Below are 8,354 nucleotides of genomic sequence, written 5' to 3'. Positions count from 1 at the left end.
GGCGTGGAAGCCGATGTGCGAGAAGTCCTCGGTGGCGTTCATGGCGGTGACGCGGAAGCGCAGCTCGACGGCGGCGGCGGCCGACAGGAAGGAGAAGGGCGCGCCGGCGGGGCACAGCAGGCGGCGGCGCAGCGGCGGCGCGTCGGCCCACGGCACGTCCAGCAGCCACAGCGAGGCCGCCGCCGAGCAGCGCCGGCCGCCCGTGCGCACCGCCGTCACGTTCACCTGCACGCGCTCGCCGGCCGCCGCCGCCGCCGCCGACGCCGACAGCCGGTACGTGCAGCTGCAACACGACGACACGCCGTGCGCTCTCGTCACAGCCGCAAAAGCTCGTGTCTCTCGAGCCACAGGAGATGAAATCTACTTATCCACGTCCTCACGACCACCTAAACTCAAATGGTTCAAATGGCTCTGAGCACTATGGGACATAACATCTGAGGTCATCAGTCTTCCAGAACTTAGAACTACTTAAACCTAACTAACCTAAGGAGGTGTATCCACAGGACATGTGGCCTGTAATTGAAGAAGTGCCATGATGATCTCTCCATTGGCAAAAGATTCCGGAATAGTCCCCCATTCGGATATCCGGGAGGGGACTGCCAAGGGGGAAGTTACCAAGAGAAAAATATTGAATAATCAACGAAAGGATAACGTTCTACGAGTCGGGGCGTGGAATGTCAGAAGCTTGGACGTGGTAGGGAAACTAGAAAATCTGAAAAGGGAAATGCAAAGGCTCAATCTAGATATAGTAGGGTTCAGTGAAGTGAAGTGGAAGGAAGACAAGGATTTCTGGTCAGATGAGTATCGGGTAATATCAACAGCAGCAGAAAATGATATAACAGGTGTAGGATTCGTTATGAATAGGAAGGTAGGGCAGAGGGTGTGTTACTGTGAACAGTTCAGTGACCGGGTTGCTCTAATCAGAATCGACAGCAGACCAACACCGACAACGATAGTTCAGGTACACATGCCAACGTCGCAAGCTGAAGATGTACAGATAGAGAAAGTGTATGAGGATATTGAAAGGGTAATGCAGTATGTAAAGAGGGACGAAAATCGAATAGTCATAGGCGACTGGAATGCAGTTGTAGGGGAAGGAGTAGAAGAAAAGGTTACAGGAGAATATGGGCTTGGGACAAGGAATGAAAGAGGAGAAATACTAATTGAGTTCTGTAACAAGTTTCTGCTAGTAATAGCGAATACCCTGTTCAAGAATCACAAGAGGAGGAGGCATTCTTGGAAAAGGCCGGGAGATACGGGAAGATTTCAAATAGATTACATCATAGTCAGACAGAGATTCCGAAATCAGATACTGGATTGTAAGGTGTACCCAGGAGCCGATATAGACTCAGATCACAATATAGTAGTGATGAAGAGTAGGCTGAAGTTCAAGACATTAGTCAGGAAGAATCAATACGCAAAGAGTGGGATACGGAAGTACTAAGGAATGACGAGATACGTTTGAAGTTCTCTAACGCTATAGATACACCAATAAGGAACAGCGCAGTAAGCAGTACAGTTGAAGAGGAATGGACATCTCTAAAAAGGGCCATCACAGAAGTTGGGAAGGAAAACATAGGTACAAAGTAGGTAGCTGCGAAGAAACCATGGATAACAGAAGAAATACTTCAGTTGATTGATGAAAGGAGGAAGTACAAACATGTTCCGGGAAAATCAGGAGTACAGAAATACAAGTCGCTGAGGAATGAAATAAATAGGAAGTGCAGGGAAGCTAAGATGAAATGGCTGCAGGAAAAATGTGAAGACATCGAAAAAGATATGATTGTCGGAAGGACAGACTCAACATACAGGAAAGTCAAAACAACCTTTGGTGACATTAAAAGCAACGGTGGTAACATTAAGAGTGCAACGGGAATTCCACTGTTAAATGCAGAGGAGAGAGCAGATAGGTGGAAAGAATACATTGAGAGCCTCTATGAGGGGGAAGATTTGTCTGATGTGATAAAATGAGGAACAGGAGTCGATTTAGAAGAGATAGGGGATCCAGTATTAGAATCGGAATTTAAAAGAGCTTTGGAGGTCTTACGGTCAAATAAGGCAGAAGGGATAGATAACATTCCATCAGAATTTCTAAAATCATTGGGGGAAGTGGCAACAAAACGACTATTCACGTTGGTGTGTAGGATATATGTGTCTGGCGATATACCATCTGACTTTCGGAAAAGCATCATCCACGCAATTCCGAAGACGGCAAGAGCTGACAAGTGCGAGAATTATCGCACAATCAGCTTAGCAGCTCATGCATCGAAGCTGCTTACAAGAATAATATACAGAAGAATGGAAAAGAAAATTGAGAATGCGCTAGGTGACGATCAGTTTGGCTTTAGGAAAAGTAAAGGGACGAGAGAGGCAATTCTGACGTTACGGCTAATAATGGAAGCAAGGCTAAAGAAAAATCAAGACACTTTCATAGGATTTGTTGACCTGGAAAAAGCGTTCGTCAATATAAAATGGTGCAAGCTGTTCGAGATTCTGAAAAAAGTAGGGGTAAGCTATAGGGAGAGACGGCTCATATACAATATGTACAACAACCAAGAGGGAATAATAAGAGTGGACGATCAAGAACGAAGTGCTCGTATTAAGAAGGGTATAAGACAAGGCTGTAGCCTTTCGCCCCTACTCTTCAATCTGTACATCGAGGAAGCAATGATGGAAATAAAAGAAAGGTTCGGGAGTGGAATTAAAATACAAGGTGAAAGGATATCAATGATACGATTCGCTGGTGACATTGCTATCCTGAGTGAAAGTGAAGAAGAATTAAATGATCTGCTGAACGGAATGAACAGTCTAATGAGTACACAGTATGGTTTGAGAGTAAATCGGAGAAAGACGAAGGTAATGAGAAGTAGTAGAAATGAGAACAGCGAGAAACTTAACATCAGGATTGATGGTCAGGAAGTCAATGAAGTTAAGGAATTCTGCTACCTAGGTAGTAAAATAACCAATGACGGACGGAGCAAGGAGGACATCAAAAGCAGACTCGCTATGGCAAAAAAGGCATTTCTGGCCAATAGAAGTCTACTAATATCAAATAGCGGCCTTAATTTGAGGAAGAAATTTCTGAGGATGTACGTCTGAAGTACAGCATTGTATGGTAGTGAAACATGGACTGTGGGAAAACCGGAACAGAAGAGAATCGAAGCGTTTGAGATGTGGTGCTATAGACGAATGTTGAAAATTAGGTGGACTGATAAGGTAAGGAATGAGGAGGTACTACGCAGAATCGGAGAGGAAAGGAATATGTGGAAAACACTGATAAGGAGAAAGGACAGGATGATAGGTCATCTGCTAAGACATGAGGGAATGACTTCCATGGTACTAGAGGGAGCTGTAGAGGGCAAAAACTGTAGAGGAAGACAGAGATTGGAATACGTCAAGCAAATAATTGAGGACGTAGGTTGCAAGTGCTACTCTGAGATGAAGAGGCTAGCACAGGATAGGAATTCGTGGCGGACCGCGTCAAACCAGTCAATAGACTGATGACAAAAAAAAAAAAAAAAAAAAAAAAAACCTAAGGACATCACACACATCCATGCCCGAGGCAGGATTCGAACCTGATACCAAAGCGGGCGCGCGGTTCCACACTGAAGCGCCTAGAACCACTCGGCCACAATGGCCGGCCCACCTAAACTAATAGAATTTTTACGAGCTTAAAGTAGCGCCAAGTTGTGTATATAATGAACAGTACAAGAGGTGGTTCAGTCTACTTTATCCAGAGAAAACAGAAGTACCGAGACAAGCTCTGGGAAATGAAAGAGTTTGCTTATAGAGTCTGGAGTATTTTGGCATAGTTTCAGTCACTGCAAATTATTACTCTGCAAGGTCGACCGTAGACTCGGCCGTACCGCGAACCAACTTGATCACGTGACTAAGTATAATGGTGCTCCAGGTGCAGTACCTGATCGTTATAACCTGAGTCTGCCAGCTTTCTGTTAAAGTCGTTAAATATACACTAAAAAGAAAGCACTCCCTCTACAGGTCACGAGTGGCCTACTGGGACCATCCGACCGCCGTGTCATCCTCGCAGGAGAATGCGGATAGGAGGCGCGTGGGGACACCACACCGCACTCCCGGTCGTTATGATGGTATTCTTGACCGAAGCCGCTACTATTCGGTCGAGTAGCTCCTCAGCTGGCATCACGACGCTGACCGCACACCGAAAATTGGCAACAGCGCATGGCGGCCTGGATGGTCACCCATCCAAGTGCCGACCACGCCCGACAGCGCTTAACGTTGGTGATCTCACGGGAACCGGTGTATCCACTGCGGCAAGGCCGTTGCCGTTAAATATTCATTAAGGTCACAAAAGTCATGGGAGAGCGATATGCACACATACACATGGCAGTAGTATCGCATACACAAGGTACAAAAGGGCAGTGCATCGGCGGAGCTGTCGTTTGTACTAATTCATGTGAAAAAGTTTCCTACGTACGACCGGAATTAATAGGCTGTCAACTAGGAATGATGGCTGGAGCTAGACGCTCGGGGCATTCCATTTCGGAAATTGTTAGGGAATTCAGTCTTCTGGGATCCACACTGTCAAGAGTATGCTGAGAATAAAAAAAAATTCAGGTATTACATGAGCACCATGCACAACGGAACGGTCGACGGTCTCCACTTTAACGACCGAGAGCAGAAGCATTTGTGTAGAGTTGTCGGTGTTAACAGACAAACAACGCCGAGTGAAATAAACGCAGATGAGTAGGAACAACAAACCTGTAACGTTCGGATACAGTATCACCAGTGTCCTGCTTCACACAGTCAAATCGTTTAAATTTCTGGGCATAATATTACAAAGCGATATCAACTGGAACGAGCCTTAGAGAGGAGTGGTAGGGAAGTCAAATGGTTTGTTGGGAAAGTTTTAGGAAAGTGTGTCTCACTCGTAAAGGGGACTGCATATAGGATGCTGGTGAGTACTGTTCTTGACTACTGGTCGAGTGTTTGGGATTTGTGCCATGTAGGACTGATGGAAGATATTGAAGCAGTTCAGAGACAGGCTGCTACATTTGTTACCGGTAGGCTCGAACAACAATTATGTGTTATGGAGATGCTTCGAAGAACTCAAATGGAAATTTCTGGAGGGAAGGCGACGTTCTTTTCGAGAAATACTATTGAGAAAATTTACAGAACCGACATTTGAAACTGGCTGCCGACGTTCTTTTCGAGAAACACTATTGAGAAAATTTACAGAATTGACATCTGAAACTGGCTGCCGAACCATTCTACTGCCACCAACATACATTTCGCTTAAGGACCACGAAGATACGAGAAATAAGGGCTCATACAGAGGCATATAGACAGTCGTTTCTCCCTCGCTCTGTTTACGAGTACAACAGCAAGGGAGATGACTAATAGTGGTACAGGGTACCCTTTACCAAGCACCGCACGGTGTCTTGCGGGGTATCTATGGAGATGTAGACGTAAATCAATGTAGGACGTACGAAGAACGTATCCGTTATGGCAGTGCGGCGAAATTCGGCATTAATGGGCTGTGGCCGCAGATGACCGACGCGGGTAGCTTTGCTAACAGCACGACATCGCCTGCAGCACCTCTCCAGTGACCGTAACCATTTGGGTTGGACCCTAGACGGCTGGAAAACCGTGGCCTGTTCAGTTCGTAAGAGCTGATGGTAGCGTTCGAGTGTCCTGCAGACCCCACGAAGCCACGGATACAAATTGTCAACAGGGCACTGTGCTAGCTGGTTGTGGCTCTGTGATGATGTGGGCTGTGTTTAGATGGAATGGGCGGGTTACTCTGGTCCAACTGAGCCGATCATTCACTGGAAATAGTTACGTTCGGCCACTTGGAAACCATCTGTAGCCATTCATGGACTTCATGTTCCCACACATGTCATCGTGCCCCAGCTGTTCTCGATTGGTTTAAACAACATTTTGGCAATTCGAGAGAATGATTTGGCCACTTATATCGCCCAACGACTTGCTGAGTCCATGTCAAGTCGAGTTGCTGCACTACACCGGACAAAAGGAGATCCGACACGATATTGAAAGGTATTCCATGACTTTTGTCAGATCATTGTATTGAAGATAGGAAGCAGAAAGCAGTGACAGTGCAGACGGAAAGTGTGACTGTATGTAAAAAAAAAGTATTAGATAAATATTTGACGCCCATTTTATGATCCTCAAAATCACGTACAGTTATTGTGTCACCTCACTCAAATGTTTCTCTAGTTTATTTTAACTTTTAATTTTACACAAATCATTTCACAAAACATGCAACGGATTTATCTCAAATTTGTTTCATTTTCAAATTTTGTTCAGATATCATGAAATATAATATATTTAAATATCTATTATAGTTAAGAGTATATAGATCATAAGAAAGCAAAAGGGTTTCAGTGCCGCGCTAGGTAGCCGAGCGGTCAAGGCGCCTTGCCACAGTTCGCGCGCGACTCCCCCCCGTCGGAGGTTCGAATCCTTCCTCGGTCATGGGTGTGTGTGTTGTCCTTAGCGTAAGTTAATCTAAGTTAGGTTAAGTAGTGTGTAAGCCTAGGGACCGATGCCCTCAGTAGTTTCGTTCCATAGGAACTAATCACAAATTTCGAGAAAGAATTTCAGTTTATGCTGTAATTTGATATTTACTTTATTTTTTCAACATGAAAGAAAGACCTCCACAATTTCTACACCAAGGCAACGTTTTATGCGTAAAATAGTTGTGTCTTGAAAAGATTAATTTCATTCACAAACCTAGCAGCAGCAGTTTGTGAAATATTTTAGTTTTCCCTCAAATCACTAAGTTTTTCTTCTTTACCCTGATTACTTCACGAGACCTCCTGCTAGCCAATTTGACACCCCATTTGTCTGTTTCCGATTATTCGTTTGATTTCGAAAATTCAGACAAATTCCAATGTGTAACTTTGCCTCAAATCAGAAACTTCAGTTTTTTAAATTGTGATTTTCATCGAGCCAGTAAGTATTTTTCTAGAAAATTATGCTTCAAGTTTCTCGATTTGACACCCCTAGTAGTCAGTCTCCCACTATACGCCCGACTATGAAAATTCGTACAAAAATCCATCGTGTATTTTCTAGGGAATTTTATTTCCGCTACCATCAATCATTAGACCAGAAATATTGTAAGCTTAAAATATGAAGCCAACGTCCTTGCCGCAGTGGTAACACCGGTTCCCGTAGGGTCACGGAAGTTAAGCGCTGTTTTAGATTAGATTAGATTTACTTTCATTCCAATTGATCCGTAGTGCGGAAGTCCTCCAGGATGTGGAACATGTCAGAAAAACAACAATACATGACAAATATTTACAACTAAAACAAATAAGCTAATGTACCATTCCACAGGTCCCAAGTGGAATGATCATCATTTTTTAATGAACACTGTATGAAAGTCATTTTACAAATGCTAATGCACTGAATTTAAAATTAAAATTAAAAAGTTATAAGGTAATAAACATGTAATACAACTACTATAATCCTTATTTACAATGAACACATTACTGCACTGAAATGGTGCAGAAGTTATATTATATATATATATATATATATATATATATATATATAAAAAAAATCAGTTGGTTTTACTGAGAAATTCATCAAGGGAGTAGAAGGAGTTGGTCACCAATAAATTCTTTAGGCTTCTCTTAAACTGAATTTCATTGGTTGTTAAGCTTTTTGTGGCTGCTGGCAAGTTATTGAAAATGTGTGTTCCTGAATAATGCACACCTTTTTGTACAGGACTAAGTGACTTTAAATCCTTGCGAAGATTATTCTTATTTCTAGTATTGATTCCATGAATTGAGCTGTTCGTTTGAAAAAGTGATATATTTTTAATGACAAATTTCATTAAGGAATAAATATATTGGGAAGCAGTAGTTAGTATCCCTAGTTCCCTAAACAGGCTTCTGCAGGATGTTCTTGAGTTCACACCACATATAACTCTTACTGCACGTTTTTGTGTCGGGAAAACTTTAGCTTGGCTTGATGAATTATATTGGGAAGCAGTAGTTAGTATCCCTAGTTCCCTAAACAGGCTTCTGCAGGATGTTCTTGAGTTCACACCACATATAACTCTTACTGCACGTTTTTGTGTCGGGAAAACTTTAGCTTGGCTTGATGAATTACCCCAAAAAATTATCCCATATGACATTATGGAATGAAAGTAAGCATAGTATGCCAGCTTTTTCATTTTTATATTCCCTATGTCTGACAAAATTCGCATTGCAAACAGAGATTTGTTAAGATGCTTCAGCAGTTCTGTGGTGTGCTCCTCCCAGTTGAATTTATTATCTAGCTGTAATCCCAAGAATTTAACACTGTCCACTTCTTCTATCTTCTTGTCATCGTATGTTAGACATATACTC

The 8,354-nt window shown here is 43.1% G+C and overlaps 1 pseudogene; it reads right to left on the bottom strand.

Annotated features, from left to right (window-relative positions):
• Positions 1-4,185: 4,185 nt before the first annotated feature.
• Positions 4,186-4,303, bottom strand: LOC124722120 (annotated as a pseudogene).
• Between the last annotated feature and the right edge of the window lie 4,051 nt (positions 4,304-8,354).

This window comes from Schistocerca piceifrons, chromosome 1 (genome assembly GCF_021461385.2).
Source record: "Schistocerca piceifrons isolate TAMUIC-IGC-003096 chromosome 1, iqSchPice1.1, whole genome shotgun sequence".
Lineage (NCBI taxonomy): Eukaryota > Metazoa > Arthropoda > Insecta > Orthoptera > Acrididae > Schistocerca > Schistocerca piceifrons.
The sequence above is the reverse complement of the archived record's forward strand: the minus strand, read 5'-3'. Positions and strand labels throughout refer to the sequence as shown.